This window comes from Equus caballus, chromosome 6 (assembly GCF_041296265.1).
Source record: "Equus caballus isolate H_3958 breed thoroughbred chromosome 6, TB-T2T, whole genome shotgun sequence".
In the NCBI taxonomy this organism is placed as follows: Eukaryota; Metazoa; Chordata; class Mammalia; order Perissodactyla; family Equidae; genus Equus; species Equus caballus.
This window is the reverse complement of record NC_091689.1, coordinates 9,663,527-9,681,371: the sequence shown is the minus strand read 5'-3', so window position 1 is coordinate 9,681,371 and position 17,845 is coordinate 9,663,527. Positions and strand designations below refer to the sequence as shown.

Sequence of the window (17,845 nt, the reverse complement as noted above, 5' to 3'; positions counted from 1 at the left end):
ATCTGTTCCTTTTCACATCTCTGTGCTCTTCTAGAATTATCTGGCACTCCAGTCCCCACGACCCATACAAGTTCATCTGTGTTCTCCTCCACTTCTATTATTTTCTGTCACGGATGCCCTTTCAGATTTAGTCTCAGGACTGCCCCCACTGGGAAATTGTTCTCACTGAACCCTGCACACACTTGTCTCAGAGAATTAAAATACTTCCTTATATTATTTATTCACCACTGTATTCCAGGATCTAGAAGAGTGCCTGGCACATAGTTGACCCTAAATATTTGTTGAATGAATGAACGAATGAATACAAGTCTATCCATCTCCTCTATTGACCAGGGACACCATTTTTATTCATTGCGTCCTCAGACTCTGGTGCAGTGCCTCTCACAAGTACACAGTAAAGATACATTGGGTGGATAAATAGACCTTAGGAGGTAATGCGTCTGTGTGATGAAGGCATATGTGGTATGTGAAGGGAAAAGGGAGAAGAAAGGGGTGTGCCAAACCACAGCTTCACTCTTCTCATTGAAATATATCCTTGGAGAAGATCAATAAGTAGATACTTTAATGAAGTTTTATGAGAGGGATGAGGAACGTATTTTTTCAAAAATAAATCCCCATAAGGTAAAAAAGAAATGTTCCTGGTTATACCCCTATGGTATTTTTATGGCACATTCCTCTAAGAAGCTCAAAGAATGACCAAAGTTATCACATTAAATTTTGCATCAAACTACCCCTGTGTGGTTGATGGAGGCCATTTATTCATCTCGTTTTCTGTTGGATGGAGCAAGAGCAAATTGAAGGAAAACATCTAATGACTTGTCCAGAGGCACATAAAGATACGACAGAGGATCCAGTTTCCTCTCCACGATTCTTGAGAGCACATTACTCAAAAGGTCTAGACAGGCAAGTCTGGCATTAAGAATCTCTAGCTCTCTATAATCCATAATCAGCAAAAGTTCATGGAGCTGGAACGCCATCTAGGACTTGACAGTGAGAGGCATGCAAAGGAAAATAAGATACGGTCCCTGTCCTCATGGAAGAATCTAGTTAAGGATATAAGATAAGACAAATATGCAGGAAACACTTAAATCTCAATGCATAGCATTAAATGGCAGTCATACTTGAGTGGAAGAAATACTGTATCATTTAGGGTTCTTTTGTTACATCCAACGGTGACTGAAGCAATACAATGTAAGCATTTGGAAAGCCAGAGGACAGGAAAGGAGGGTGCATAAGCAGGAAGCCCGGAACTACCTTAGTTAAAAAAAAAAAAACAAGCTTCCTGAAAGCCTAGCCCAGCCACCACTGCTGGAATGAATGAACAATTACCAGCCATTTCTCTCTGTCTCTCCATGATTCTGTTCAAGATTCAAAGTCCTGGTAGAGAGAGCCCTATTGGCTGAGCTGAGAATAACACTGTCTCCTTGTCTGGATCAGGGGAATAATAAGAAGGACCTGGTGGAAGAAGCCGATAAGGACCTTCCAGCCTCTCACCTAGGAAGGCAGAGCCCCTTGACTTATCATTCCTCCGTCACTCCACCCAATGAGTAATCTACCAGAGGGCACTGACGAGGAACACAGGGCGAGCCACCAGAAGATGGCAAATGCACTTAACCAACAATTCCTGTGAAAGGATTTCAACAGAGGGGCAAATCCCTGACATGAATCAGCAGAGAATCATGAAGGAGGTGGGACCTGAGATTGGTCTACAAGTGTTCAGAGCACTTAATCGGATGATGAGGATGTAAAAGCAGGATGAAACCCATGATTAAGGCATCAAGAGGTGAGGCTAGAAGAGGGTAAATATTCCTGTCAAAGAATGAAAGAAGCCAGCCCCATGGTTTAAGGGTTAACTCTAGCATGCTCCTCTATGGCAGCCCGGGTTTGTGGGTTCGGACCCTGGGTGTGGACATATACCGCTCATCAAGCCACGTGGTGGTGGCAACCCACATACAAAACAGAGGGAGAGTGGCACAGATATTAGGTCAGAGCAAATCTTCCTCACCAAAAAAAAAGAGTTAAACAAAGTGCACTGGGATTAAATAATGATAATAATAAATATAATCTTTTAAAAAACGTGAATCTATTTAATTGCAGGCAAGAGAACACACACCAGTGAAGAAATGCACCAAATCAGCAGAGAGTTAAAAGTCAGGACGTTTGAAGTTCTAGCAAAGATTTCGGTAGTGGTTATGTAAGCTAGCTCTCTGGGCAGTGTGGAGTGGGCCGACAGATCTGTGCAGTGTACACGATTGTTCAAGCACAGCCTACTGTTTGTCCATAAAGAAAGAGTTTTCCGGTAGGTTCAGTAAGGACTGGCATAAGGGGGTCACTCAGGGTCGTGGTTTTTTTAACTGTTTTGGGTAGCTGTGATTAAACACTACATGCAATTTTGATATCTCTCCCGGGCAAGTGGAAAGTTCTCCCTTCAGAGCACCTGGCTGCAGTTTAAATCACGTATTATAGTAATAATGCTTTATAGGTGTATAATACTTTAATGCTTCCCAATTTTTTCACAAATGTTAAGTCAATTGAGCCTCTCCAAACTTCTATGCCAGGGGTCAGCCCCGTGGCTAAGTGGTTAAGTTCACGTGCTCCCCTTTGGTGGCCCAGGATTTCGCCAGTTCAGATTCCAGGCACAGACATGGCACCACTCATCAGGCCATGCTCAGGCAGTGTCCCACATAGCACAACTAGAAAGACCTACAGCTAGAATATACGACTATGTACCTAGGGGCTTCGGGGAGAAGAAGAAGAAAACAAAAAAGAAGAAGAATGGCAACCGATGTTAGCTCAAGTGCCAACCTTTAAAAAAAAAAAAAAAAGTCTTGTGAAAAAGAAACAAACATCTATGCCATACCTACAACCTTTGTTTCTATTCTCATTTTGCAGGAAGGAAGCAAGCTCAGAGAGGCAAACGACTTGCCCAAGATAACAGTCAGGGTATCCAGCTGACTTTGTGCATTTCTTTTTCCAAGTCATGCTTAATAAAGAGTCCACAACGTATCGCGTCCATCTATGAACGTTAGTAAACCATGTTCTCCTAACGTTCAGATTGAATCAAATAACCTAATAAACATTTTTATCTTTTTAACAATAATGATGACATTCCTTTGATTAAGAATAATAATAATAATAGCTCTTTTAATGGGAAAAAGGGCCATGGAGAGGCTGTCGCATCAGTTAACAAATATTTCGTCGGTACTTTATGCAAACTCTCCTCCAAGGCAAGCCGGGGCCAGTGGGACAGGAAAAAGCCATCAGAGTTGGACTAGATGGGGAAATGGGGAAGAAGCAGGACTGGCCCGTGACCAGAGTTTTAGGAGACGAGAATCCAAAGGATTTTATCCAGGGCAAAGCTGGAGACTGGAAGTGAGCAGGCTATGGACCAACGCTTCAACCCGAAGAAACTGAAAGGTGGGAAGAAGCCAGAGAGAGTAACAAGAGAGGAGGCAGGGGCCTCAAACACGATGGTGGGGAAGCGGGTGCTGGAGGGTGAGGGGTTTTCCTGAGGCTCCTGTACGGCCCCCACAGCCTCACCCCAGGGCGGGAGACGGATGCTAAGTAAGAGGCTGAACTGGTTTCCAGTTTTGTGTGAAGGGAAGACATAAGAAAATCCAAGAAATAATCTCCCTCAGAGAGCTCCTGATCAAGCTGGAAAGACAAACCGTGAACACTGGAAGGTACAGTTAATAGCATAGGACAGGAAACCAACACCAAGGAAAAGAAGATAATATGAGACACAGGAATTTGGGATGGAAGGGACCACTCTAGCCTAGGCAGCCTCTGAAAATTTCACCAAGGAATGACACAGACCTTGACAAGCGTGCTCGTGGCCCATATTTCTTGCCAATTTGTTTTGAAACGTAATGGAGACTTATATTTCACTTCTCAGTTTATCACTCTTGGGGAGTATAACCCTTGCTCCCTTTATTTATTTTTTATCTTTCTGCATTGGATGAGTTTTCTGAAAGCCAGCCAAAGTATCAGATCAGTAATGCCTTCGTTTTATGTAATTTCAACGGCCTTATGTTGGGTGCCTCTGCTCTGAACAAGTGCTACGCTTAAATGAATAAGGACAGAAATTAATAAGGCATGGGTCCCTCTTCTCAAACAGCTCAGTTATTCGGGAAATACAGACACATAAACAAATTCTTAGAAAGCATGGTGGAAAAGTCTGCAAAACAAATCAGCATAAAAGCTAAGTGCAATGAGTTCTAGCTTTAAGAAGAAAGATTTTTTCCATTCGTTTGTTCAACAAATAACTTGAGGGCTGCCCAAGTGCTGAGCACTGTGATGGACCTTGGGGATCACTGTTTCATCCACCAGCCCAGGCTTTGGGATAGTTTACATTTTAAGTTGGGGAAGAAGTCCACCTGAGTGAGAACCAAGAGGAAACGTTTCAGTCATCCTGAGACACTGGCACCCAAAGGCCAACAGGTTGCTGCAGAGTGCGTCTAATTTGGTACCACAGTGTTGGAGGACTAAGGGATTAGCCTACATCTCAATGGACGAGCTGTTCCCACTACCCCTCCCAAACCACGTGCGATGCTTTTTCAAACTCCTAAGGATTTCCCATAAGCAAAAGTAGCGATCCTAAATATCTGTCAGTTAAACGAGATTCTTTGTATTATTCATCAAAAGGAATCCTCATTATAGCAGAGAATCTCTGTGTGGGCAGAGATGGGACCCAACTTGAGGTGGTGTCAGCCATGCCTTGTATCACTCATATGTGTTCTGGGGCAGGCAAAAGGGAGCTCAGAGCTGATACCCTGATGGAGCCAACATGAGGGTCCAGCGCTTTCCTTCCTGGAGACTGCTCCAGGCTCTCAGCCTGTGGCGGACTCACAGAGTTTCTGAAGAACAAAAAACTGCCCATCAGAATCATCTCTGGTCACCAATTAGCGACTACCAGTCTTAGCCCGTTCAGGCTGCTGTAACAAGATACCACAGTCTAGGTAGCTAATAAACAACAGAAATTTATTTCTTACACTTCTGGAGGCAGGCAAGTCTGAGATCCAGGATCCAGCCTGGTTGCATTCTGGTGAAGGCCCTCTTCCTGGTTCACACCCGGGGCTTCTCACTGTGTCCCCATAAGGTGGAAGGAGTGAGGGAGCTCTGTGGGGTCTCTTTTACAAGGGCACTAATCCCATCCATCAGGGCTCCACCCTCTTGACTTAATCACTCCTAATGACATCACCTTTGGAGATTAGGATTTCGATAGATGAATCTTGGGTGACGCAAACATTCGGATCATAGCGCTATCCCATAAGGCGGTTGGGAGGATTAATGAGTTAATACGTTACAGGCTTTAGAGCCACCTGCTGCAGAGGAAGCATCATGGATGTGACAGTAGTAGTGGGAGTGGGATGCTGTAGCCTCTCCAAATATGTCATGCAATTGCTTTTCAAATTACTAGCAAGCAAGGAGAGAATGGGGAAATCAGGTAATGAACTGGACTTCAGACATAGAGAAAGCATGTAATTGGCTGCAAAATTCCATTTTCTTAAAACTCAGAACCCTGTTCATCTCCCTGGTTATAAAAACAGTGTGGCTATACCCTCTTACCTCTATAGAATGGCAGATGCCATGTGTGTATGCGTTTGTGCATGTGTATGTGTGTGTGTGTATGTGTATGTGTGTGAATGCCAACTATTTACTAACTTTATTTCATGTTTTTGCTTGAGGAAGATTGTCACTGAGCTAACATCTTACTCTATTTTATGTGGGACGCTGCCACAGCATGGCTTGACCAGCAGTGTGCAGGTCTGCGCCAGGGTTCTGAACCTGCGAACCATGGGCCACCCAAGTGGAGCGTGAAAACTTAACCACTACACCTACGGGGCGGCCCCTGCCAACTACTTAAAATAAGTCTATAGACAACTATAAATGCAGTCTTCAGGGCTAGCCCAGTGGCTCAGAGCTTAAGTTTGCACATTCTGATTTGGCGGCCCGGGGTTCGTGGGTTCGGATCTCAGGCACGGACCTATGTACTGCTTGTCAAGCCATGTTGTGGCAGGTGTCCCACATATAAACTAGAGGAACATGGGCACAGATGCTAGCTTATGGCCAGTCTTCCTCAGCAAAAAGAGGAGGATTGGCAGCAGATGTTAGCTCAGGGCTAATCCTCAAAAAAAAAAAAAAAAAAAAAAAAAGCAGCCTTCAGGCATCTATTTTAATATTATAGGCAGTTTTCTCCAAAATATGTACCATGCAATTCATCTCTTCATTTGTCTCCACCATTCTAATCTTCACCCGGCTCTTCCATGTTCCCCTCTTATTTCAAAGTCTAAAGTAGGGAGGATATTTTGGATATGATTTCTGAGATATCTCTTTCCAGTAATCTGAGTCCCTCTCCCTTACAATTATCTCTACTATGGCCATAGAAAGAGGAGTGCATAAACCCCCAGGAAAGCCTGGCCATGATACAGGGCAGTTCCTGTCAGATAAGAAGGGAAAATCAAAAGTTCTCCCCTGCTGGGGAGAAGATCCTGAGAAGAGAGCGAGACGGGGGGAGCACGAGCCCAGACTCAGATGGGGTGTCTGCTGTGCCTCCCACCTGAGGGTAAACCTTGGGGTCGGGAGGAGGTGGGGGACGCTCCCAGACTGGACTGGGTGATCCCCACAGGGGAGGGGGCCTGCTCCTTGTTTTTCAGGGCACACACTATGGAAAGCATTAGCTTCTTTGAGAAGATAAGATATGGGTGTGAAACCAAACGGATGAGGTAGGCATCCAGGCAGTTCTCTGTGGCTGAGTGTGGCATCTGGGAGCCCAGAAATCTCAGCAAGCCCTGTTGAGGAGGGGTGCCATGGGGACTGGTGGGCCAACACAGGATTACTGAGCTCATACATAAGACATGGCATGGTCTGTGGTCTCCAGCAATGGGGCCAACGTGGTACCCCAACACCAGGCGAGTCCGGCCACACTCAGCAGATACTAGAACAGGGTGCCAGTGACCAGAGGGAACAAAGGAGCTCTCAGAGGAATCTAGCAAGGACCTAGCAGAAACCCCCGCCCCCCAAAGCCCACACAAAGTTCTTCTTACACTATGTGCCATGTGGGTAGAAGGAGGAAGAAAGGAACTTTCTTCTTTTTTTTTCTTTTCCTGAGGTAGATTTGCCCTGAGCTAACATCTGTGCCAGCCTTCCTCAATTTTTTTTTTTTTAGTACATGGGCCGCTAGCACATCGTGGCTGATAACAGAGTGATATAGGTCCACGCCTGGGAACCGAACCTGGGCTGCTGAAGCGGAGCACTCTGAACTTAACCACTAGGCCACCAGGGCTGGACTGAGAGGGGCTTTCTTAAAAGTAAAAAAATGACTTCTGAGTGTGAGTTTGGACTTTCAAATAACTATTCAAAATAAATAATTAGAAATGCCATAGATTGAGTCATCTTTAACTGAGGAGATGAAGATCCCCATTCCACCATGAACAAAACTGAGGGTGAGGCTGACCGCGGAAAAGAAAGTTGCATTTTTTTACATATCTAGGTCAAAGACTACATGTAGATAGCCACAGCAAGAGTGACAGAGCAGGGCTGGCCCGGTGGTGCAGTGGTTAAGTTCGCACGTTCTGCTTCTCCGAGGCTGGAGGTTCGCAGGTTCGGATCCCAGGTGCGGACATGGCACTGCTTGGCAAAAGCCATGCTGTGGCAGGCGTCCCACGTATAAAGTGGAGGAGGATGGGCACAGATGTTAGCTCAGGGCCAGTCTTCCTCAGCAAAAAAGAGGAGGATTGGCAGTAGTTAGCTCAGGGCTAATCTTCCTCAAAAAAAAAAAAAAAAAAAAGAGTGACAGAGCATCTAGATTTTCTGAGGCAGTATTACTCATAAATAATCTACTTGACTGTTCACATAATCTTGTTTTTCATTTAGAAAACAAATAATATCCAAAGAATATTATGATTTCAGAAATGGTTAATTTTTTTAAGAAAAGAACCATTATGCTCTTCTCAACTAAAAGGAAATATTGCTAAATATATAGAAAATAGAAGGCAGGCTTCTCACAGTGAGGGGAACTTCTCTTCCAACAAAAGCTTACTCCTGCTTGCTTTGGAGAAAGAAAATTTTTCATTTGGCCTCCTTTCAAATAAAAAGAAAATCTGCTATACTGCATACACACATCCCCAACTTATGAAGAGAAGGCAAGTGCCCAATATAAAGATTACGGCCAGAGAAAGCCAGAAAGAGAGAGAATTATTACAGGATCAAAAATTAAAATGCCCACTAAGGCTGAGGCAGAATAGGTCTTAAAATGACAATTCTCGGTACAAAGAAATGTGTTAGAGATCCCTCATTCCTTTGCTGGACAAAGACTACACCATCTCTGCTTCTCACTCCTCAAATTGTTCCCAAATTCCAGAGAAGTCTGTCTTTTCTCCAGCCTGGGAATAAGTCTGCTTTACTATAGTGCAGAGCTCTAGAGACTGAGCAAAAAATAAATAAGCTATTTACCTTAGGTGAGCATGACAACCTGAAATTACCATTGCAAAAAATAGCAAACATATGATAAAAGATAATTTTCCCTTATAATGGAAAAAATGCAAAATAAAGGAAAATAGAGATGATATTTTACAAAGTCAAGGGGCAAACATTTTTATGATAATATGTAATTCTGATGAAGTTTCAGTGATGCTGGTACTCTCACATCTGGTGGCCTACAACCTTCTGGGAAGCGATATGGTGCTAGATAACCCGAGCCAAAGAGAGGTTCCCAGCCTCTGAATAGTAACACTATCGTCCAAGTTCTGAGAATTCACCGAAAAAGGGAATTCAGAAAAAGCAAACAGCTTTGTGCTCAAAGATATTTACTGCAAGACTTGTCTATACTGCCAAACCAAACAAAAACTCAAAAACTGGAAACAACTGAATGTCCAAAATAAGTTTGAGACATTAACATAATATAATATTCTACTTCCTTGACATTATGTATAATGCACATCATCTGAAAACATGGGACTGCTTTGATCATAGAACGTTAATTTAAAAAATAGGGTATCAATGAGTACCTATCCTCTGTCACAAATATACTGAAAATGTTTGCTTGCATTATGAAAATAATAAAAATAATTCTCTTCTGATAGTGGGGTTCAGATGTTTCTGATTTAAAAGCTCCTTGATTTTTTCTTGTGATCATAATAAACAAACAAACTATTCTGTCTTTTCAACTGTGTATTTTTTAAGAAAGTCCTTCCAAGAGGCAATGTGGCTCTGATAGAAATCCAGATGGCAAAATTATAATGTATTTAAAGAATTCTCTTTCAATGCAGACAATTCAGAGATCAAAAAATAAAAGGAAGTAAAAAGGCTGGAGGAAGGAATAGTGTCTGGGAGAAAGCTGTCTTACCAGCAAGCGTTTCTTCAGCATGGAGGCGAATGACACAGGGAATCCAGGGGAGAGAATTTTTAAATTTTGTTTCAGTTTTTCCTTTATGAAGGTTGCTGTCTTTTAACTATGGAAAGTGAGAGAATTAAAAAACAACAAACTCTCTTCGGTTAACTGCTCCGCAGAGCGAACTGCCAAATCTGAGCAGAAAAGAAAACAGCAGCTTTGACAAGAGTTAGCAACTAAATAAGACTGTCATACCTAAGAAATTAATGCCCCCACCGAAAGTACCCATAGGAGCTTCTAAAGTCAAAGCTAAAAGTGACTTGTGGGCAGCCAGGCATTGGACAGAGCCCAGCATTTGAAGGTTAAAGTGTTTTCTGAGGAGAGAATGGAAACCAAACTCAATTATGTAGAGATGGATAGTAAATTGAATTTAGTGCTTTAGTGCTCAATAGTACATTAGACCTCGAAGTTGTACTTCTTTAAATAGTCAGCATGGTAGGGCAGCAAAGGCACTACACCAGGCATGAGAAGATTGGGTGCTGATCGTGGCTCTGCCACTAACTACCCGACGGCCTGAGAGGGGAAAAATCACAACTTTGCTTGCTGTTGTTGTGTTGTTTCTGTGGTTGTGTTTTAATCTGAAAATGGAAGAAATCAGTTAGATTGCTCAGGTCTGCACAGAGGACAGAACCACCATGCTGGGACTGCCTAGAATGCTGCTACTCGATATTTGGGAGCTTATAGACCACGTTAAGAAGTGTGTTGTCATTGAGTGAATATTTCACAGATGTGCAATCTCCGTGGCCTATGCCTTCTGGCCAAAAACCACTGGAAATACACCTATTCTCAACAGGCTTGGGTTTATTGGCTCACTGCAATGAGAGAGACACCCCATTATGGAGAACCACGGGACAGGAATCTCAGCGAGGGGGCTTTCAGGTGAGCTTGGATAAGATTTGAGCTCATCAGTAATTTTAAGGAAGGCTTAAGGAAGTGTGGTTTTGTTTTGAATTGGGTGCTATCAGAAATGGAATACTACTCAGCCATGAAAAAGATGAAGTTGTGCCATTTGCAACAACATGGTTGGACCTTGAGGGTATTATGCTAAGCAAAAAAAGTCAGACAGAGAAACACAAATACCAAATGACTTCTCTCATCTGTGGAAGATAAATAAACAAAGAAACACATAGCTACAGAGAATAGATTGGTAGTTACCAGAGGGGAAGGCAGTGGGGGCAGGGCAAAAGGGGCAAAGAGGGATATGTGTGTGGTGATGGATGGAAACTAGACTATCGGTGATGAACGTGAGGCAGTCTATACAGAAGTCAAAATATAATGATGTACACCTGAAATATACATAACATTATAAACCAACGTGACCTCAATAAAATAAAGAAAGAAAGAAATAGAAAGCCGGAACAATTCTATCACTGAATATCTTAACAATTTCTTTCTAGTAGACAGGAGAAATGGCGTGAGGCCAAAGCTAGAATTGGTCAAGCACAGTCACTCGTGGTAGCCCAGAAAGGGGAACGTTTGGCCATTTTGGTTTGGACGGAGCTCTTGGTTTTGTGCACACATGTTTATGGAGTGGTTTCGTTTTTGTCTGGCTCCACTCATGATCAGAGAGTGGCACTGTCTGATACTGATGCTCTGTGAAATTATGTCCAATAGAACCCCCAGTCTGGCTGTGAGAGGCAGGCAGGTCCAGGCAGACAGCAGTCAGGGGCTGCAGTTTTCTTGCACATCGTGAAGAAAATAATTAACTCCAGGGATAAGTAATTAGCTCAGAAACCAGAAAAGGAGGCCCCAGACTGGAAGTTATCGAAAGGTAGAGAGTCAATCCATAAAGCTAAAGCTCTAGGAAAATGAGCCAGAAAACAAGTAAAACGTATTGACTTGGAGAAGGAAAGGCAGAGATGTATGAGTGGGGGACACACGTAGCTGTGGAACTCACTCCTGGGAGGTGGAGCTGCCACAAGACTGCTCCTTACACGCACAGGCCTGGGGAGACCATCGCTGGGGCAGGTTTGTAAAGGGATTGAGCCGAACCAGACATGGTAACACCTCAATGACTTCCCAGCTCTATAATTTTATGAAGCCTTGCTCCAAATGGTATTTTATCTTAAATACAAAGCTGATTTGTGTTTGAAATAACACTTGTTGGTCTATTTTAATAGTTTATTTTATGAAAAGTGGATTAAGCCCTTAGATAATATGCTCTATTCAGTCTCTCAATAGTCTATACAGGGATCAAGGGGGATTATCAGTTACCTTTTGAAAGCTAACAAAAGTATAGAAATAATGGGGGCACTGGCCCAGTGATGTAGTGGTTAAGTTCACACGCTCTGCTTTGGCGGATCAGGGTTCGCAGGTTTGGATCCCAGGCACGGACCTAGCACCACTCGTTAAGCCACACTGTGGTGGCATCCCACACAAAATAGAGGAAGATTGGCACAGATGTTAGCTCAAGGACAATGTTCCTCAAGCAAAAAGAGGAAGATTGGCAACAGATGTTAGCTCAGGGCCAATCTTCCTCACACATACAAAAAGTGGAGAAATAATAGGGCCCGTCCTCGTGGCCTAGTGGTTAAGTTTGGCATGCTCTGCTTTGGGGGCCTGGGTTTGGTTCCCAGGTGGGGACCTACACCACTCGTCTGCCAGTGGCCATGCTGTGGCAGTAGCTCACATACAAAAAGAAGATTGGCATCAGATATTAGCTCAGGGTGAATCTTCCTCAGGAAAAAAAAAAAGTATAGGAATAATATTTAGGAGGAAATAGGTTCATACAGGTGGGAAGAAGATGCATTTCAGATTATATGGAACCTCTCTGGTTTCGGAGAGTAAGTTCCACTTCTCAAATACTATACTGTATGATCTTAGATCAGAGCACATACTCTGATTTTTTTCAAATGTCCCTATATCAAAAAAACTTGTCTTGCCAATGTAGATCTATTTAGGGATGCTAAAATCCACAGTCTGTAACAGTTCCTTGGTTACACATCCTGATAAGCATCTGTATGGCAGGAGTTTGGACAATACGGAAAAGTGTTTAAACAGCACATGCTGAGGCAGAAAGTCTGTCCATCCTGCATCTCTGGATCTCCTGGAGTGGACCTTCAGAACAGGGTGGGTATTAAACACCACACAGGGCTACCAGCATCTGAGGAGACCCCCAGACAATTTTTGGTAGAAGCAGCAGTACGCAGGGACCACGGAATGACAAAATAGCGATTCTGGTGTTAGTTCCAGTAATTGACTTTGCAGCATCAGAGGCAGGGCACCCCCCACAGAGGACATCAATAACTCGGTTCCTCAAAGGACAGCCTTGCTGGTGCCACCAAAAGATACATGACCTTTGGCACACGGACTGGTATTTGAATATACCAAATCAGGAAAACAGAAACAATCAAAGAAAGGCAGCTTGCTAAATGAAATCTATAGGAACTGAACTGCCAGCAACACTTCATCAGAACCTATGAGAACCACCCAGGAGGTTTTAAGCACCTCCAGAATTCCAGCAGATCCTGTAATGCCTTCCTTTTCTTTTTAACTTCCTCCTGAAAAAATCTATTATAAGGAGTAAATAGAAATGTACTGGGCCCCCACGCATTTCAGAACTTTGTTCCTCATCTCTGCTTCAGGATGCGTATGTATGTGTAATTTTACACCTACTGTAATTTTTATCTGTTAACAAGAGCAAAGGAATATTATTCCCTCTCAGGGAAAACCTCCATAAGACCTTGTCTGAGCAGCTTTAGTGGAAAGAACAGATCATGCAGTTAAGGACCAGCTGGAATTCCTTAGGATTCAGGTTCCATTGCTGTTATTTGTACCTCAAAAGGAACCCTGCGATTCAGCGATCCGTCCTGTCTCCTCCCTCCCCAGTAATGGGAATACTGAACTTAGTAAAGATTGCCAAAGTGGACAGCGGCTCTCAGAGGGTTGAAGTGGGGATCTTGGAGGATGGCTATCTACGCTGCGTGCTCACACTCAATGACCCACATCCAAGGGTGTATTCCCTGTTAAAATAGTATATAAATGAGACGCAGTCGCCTCCTTGGAGAAGCCCACATGGGTAACAGTTTAAGGCAGTGGTTCTCACACTTCGTGCATATTAGCATCAGCAGAAGACCTTTAAAAAATCCTGATGCGAGTCCCCACCCCAAACCATTTACATCAGAATCTCTGCTAGTGGACCCAGGCATCAGTACTTTTTTTAAGCTCACCAGATAATTCTAATGTGCCACCAAGTTTGAGAACCACTAATTTGGGGTAAAGAAAAATAATAAATAAGGTCAGTAAATATTTGATAGCTGTGACTTGGTTGGAATGGAGTCAAACTAACCCCCAGTGACTTTTTAGAGCCAGCCACCCCCAAAAATTAGGGAGGAGGTAAAAGGACCCCCTGCAAGTGAATAGAGGTCCATTTATTGCTATAATTTGTGCAGGATGCCATAGTCCGTCATGTAGGTGGAGCAGGCTCAGCTGAATCTTTCTTGCCAAGCCTAAAAAAGAGAACATGCTACCAGAACATGCTAGAGAAAATGCAGGATGAAATCTCTCTACGGCTCTATGCACCCGAGTAGAAATGATTTCAACCTCCTTAGACCGTAACTCATTAAGGTCCATAAAATCTCTGTTGGAGTATGAGGCAGAGTCAAAGATTAGAACCCTTTTCCCAGTTTTTCTTGGTCCTCCCAAACATTCACTCACCTTTGCTGCCTCTGTTTGCATGCTTTCCTTGGGTACCAGGCACCTGGGAGCAAAGTCACGATCACAAACAAGCTCTGACTTCAGAGAACCAGGCTCACGGATGCAGCCAGGATGCAGAAATGGGCAGCTACTACTTTCTCTGAAATCCAAAAAAATATTTTGCCGTACATTCCAACCAGCTGGTAAGATTGAATTCAAATTTGTGCATTCTGCTCAGTGTTAAACTTATCCACACAGTCAGAGGAAAGTTACTAACAAATTTGCTTTAACATCTTGCTAGATAGTAACACTCCTAAAGTCTGTAGAATCTTATATTATCTGACCCTAGTTACTAGCTTCATATCCACTGTTCAGGTTTTGTGGCTCCTCCCTTCCTGCTTGGATGTTATAAGCACTATGTATCACCCAGAGCATTTTATATTTAGTACTTAATAAACATTTATTGATAGATGAATAACAATAACTCTTAACAGTGGGTGCTTACTATGGGCCGGGCACTGTTCTGAGCACTTTACCTGTATTAACTCCTTCAAGCCTCACTAAGCCCCATGAAGTCAGTACTAGTATCAGGTTCGTTCTACGGTTCAGGATGCTGGAGCACAGAGAGCTTGGACCATTTGATCAGAGTCACAGAGCCAGAAGAGCTGTGATTCCACACCAGGCCAGATGGCTCCAAGAGCTGCCTCTTTGTGAAGAGGGAGTGAACGATGAAGCCTATACCTTGCTCTTGTGTCTTCCTTTAGACCACATACATTCTAATTTGTTGCTTTTTTTCCCACCCAAAATTATTTTGAAGGCCTCCACGTTGCTATACGGGAATATAGCTCATTGCTTCTGACGGTTGTATTTCATCATAAGCATAGAACAGATTTTACAAAAGCATTCCTCCAACGGTGAAGACCCAGATGACTTCTAACTCTTGTGATCACCAACAGCAAGCAGGAAGCATCCTTGTATTCACCTCTTGTGAACTTTTGCAAGAGTTTCTGGGGCGTCTAACTAGAGGTCAAACTTCTGAGGTGTAAGATAATCACACAGCTAAGGTTACCAACCATTGTCAGTTTACGGTCCGGGAACACTAGACCAGCTCACACTCCCGCCAGTGGTACACGAGTAAGAATAGCACAGCATGGGGTCTGGGACCCAGCAAAATGAATAACTAAGAACCATCTAGAGTCTCTTATTCTTTAACTACCTTGCTTCTGCCTAGACCCCTTTTAGGTTAAGCCAACTTTCTTAAGAAATGTTGCAATAATTTTTATTCTCACTAAAAATAGATTGATTATGTATTACGTAGGCTAGTTAATATCACATTTCAAATCCCAGTTATGATTCTAAATATGACTTCATTCTGCACATAGCTCATAACGTATAAAAGCCACCATGTGTATTTTTATTTTCTATATAACAATAACTCAAAATTAATATGTAAGGTAAAATATACGTATCCCTACAAAGTAGGGACACATATTCCGCTTGGTAATAGTGCTCTGCTCAAGGGACCACCTTAAGAAATGTCTGTCCCACTAAAAAGTGTGTTGGAGTTTAAAAGGGGGGCCGGGGCAGGGGAGAAGAAAGAATAGAGAAAATATACCCAACATTCAAACCACCAAGAATGTGCCAGCTAGATTCAGATTGTCGGCAGGAAAGATTTTTATAATTTCTTTTCCGTAATTTAGCCTAGCTGGATAATCACATTTGAAAAATAAGAGAGTAACCACAGTTGTGTATGTAATGGAATTAAAAAAAAGGTAGATACGTCGTTCACGGAACCAAAAGGGGCGATAGAAGCCTATCATTATCAACTTTTAAACAAAAGTTGTATTTCCTCCAACCAAAAGAACAATTAAAATCAGCCAGGAAGACACAGAATGCCGATCTCACCCACTTGTCACTTCAGCAAGCAGGCTTGACTGTTGCACACCCACGCTCGTTGACAAGCAAACACATTTCTAAGGACTAGATCAGCCTCGACAGGTGTGGGTAGAAAAATCTTTCTATCCAAACCAGTGTCACCTGAAGAGTTCAGAACTTTGTTTTAAGCAGCAGCTTTAGCTAAACCATTCTTGGTTCTCCATAAATCGTTGAAATGGTCTGGGAGTGCATCTTGCTGAAAATAAAAAGAGCAGCGTCTTTGGGGTCATCTCGGTGGCAGTGGCACTAGTTATAGGATCCCGGGAAACTTCCCTAGCCTCTTCTTCTGGAGGTTCTAGAGAAGAATCTGCTTCCATGCCTTTTCCAGCTTCTAGAGGCCCTCCGTCTTCCTGGCCTATTGTCCCTTCCAGCAATCATCCCTCTGATCTCCGCCTCCATCTCACATCTTTCTCTTACTCTGGTCCTCCTGCCAGCCTCTTTTATTGATAAGGACCTTTGTGACTCATTAAGCCCACTTACATCATCCAGAATAATCTCTCCATCTCAAGATCCCTAATTTAACCATATTGGCTAAATCTCTTTTGCCACATATTCATAGGTTCCAGGGATGAGGACTTGGGCATCTTTGGGGGACACTATTCTGCCAACCACATTAGTTGTGTGACATTTGGTAAAATGAAATCTTGATACACCTCAGTTTCCTTATCTGTCAAGTGGGAATTTTCAGTTGTTTGAGGATTAAATCAAATAATGACTATGGACTACTCAGCAAAGTGCCCAGCTCACAGGGCAATTGTTCAATAATTGCAACCCATAATAACACTAAGAACAAAAATAAAACAACAAGAAGAATGGTGCAAGTGGCCTGAGGGTTTTATAATTCAAATTGTTTTCGTTTTTCCATTGCCCATGCTTGAAAGACATGTTTATGATCATTGTTTAAACAGGACATCACTTGATTTTTTAAAGCTACACTCAGAACAGGAGTTTATGTCATAAGACAGAAGGATTACTTAGAGTATTAGTAATAGGTTTAAAAAATCCCTATGGAAAGGTTGAATGACCTATACCATAGCTCAAGAGAAAGATCAAAATTATGGAATAGATAATGGATATCAAAAGCCTTAAAAATGCACATTGCCAGTGACCCAGAGAGCAGACATCCAGGGACATGGGCAAGACTCAGCTACATGGGTGTTTGTTACAGCATTGTTTGTACAGGAAAAAAGAGTGTGAAAATCAAACGGTTTTACAGTAGGAAACTGTTCTAATAAATTAAGCTTATATTCGCTTGTAAAAGAAGAGAAGAGACATACCAAAATGTTAAAAGTGTTGAATTATGGTAAATTGTAGTTTATTTTTATTTTTTTTCCATTTGCTTAGCTTTATGTTCTCAATTTTCTACAGTCTTCTACTTTGTAAGAGACCGAATCCAGTCTTGTCTGTTTGCCTGTAGAGTCTGTTGGTTTTGTATTGCAACACAGAATGGCAAGTTGAGTTAGGACTCTGCCTGAACAGGCCTGCCCACAGACCAGCCAGTTGGTTCTAGAATCTGAAGACGACTCAGGCAAGAGATAGAGCTTTCCTGGTTCTCAGGAGTCATTTAAGCCAGATACAGAAGCAAGCAGGAGCCAGAGAAAGTCTAGAGAGCTCCTAGATAATCAAAAAGGCTAAAAAAAAGTTGTATCCTGAGTTGGGTGCAGATAGAACTGAAGTAGTTAGATAGACCTCTGAAATCAAAGGGTCTCTGAATGGAATGCTATGTCATGCCATTGTTGACATAGCGTTCCGTCTCCACACTGATGTTTACATGTGTAAGCCATACATTCTACTGCATTCAAAGCATTGACCTGAGATTATATCAATGACGTAGTAAGAAGGGGCACAGGGGATAAAGGGGAAAGACTTTTCTGATGTTATAGC

The 17,845-nt window shown here is 42.7% G+C and overlaps 1 long non-coding RNA gene across 2 annotated transcripts in view; it reads right to left on the bottom strand.

Moving 5' to 3' along the window:
- LOC138924565 (uncharacterized) overlaps positions 1–14,379 on the bottom strand; it is a 38,720-nt gene extending 24,341 nt beyond the window's left edge. Inside the window, exon 1 of one of the 2 annotated variants that reach the window (XR_011439513.1) lies at positions 14,048–14,379. This is a non-coding gene — a long non-coding RNA (uncharacterized lncRNA). The remainder of the gene's footprint in view (positions 1–14,047) is intronic. The other variant, XR_011439512.1, reaches the window with a different exon arrangement.
- Positions 14,380–17,845: the final 3,466 nt, after the last annotated feature.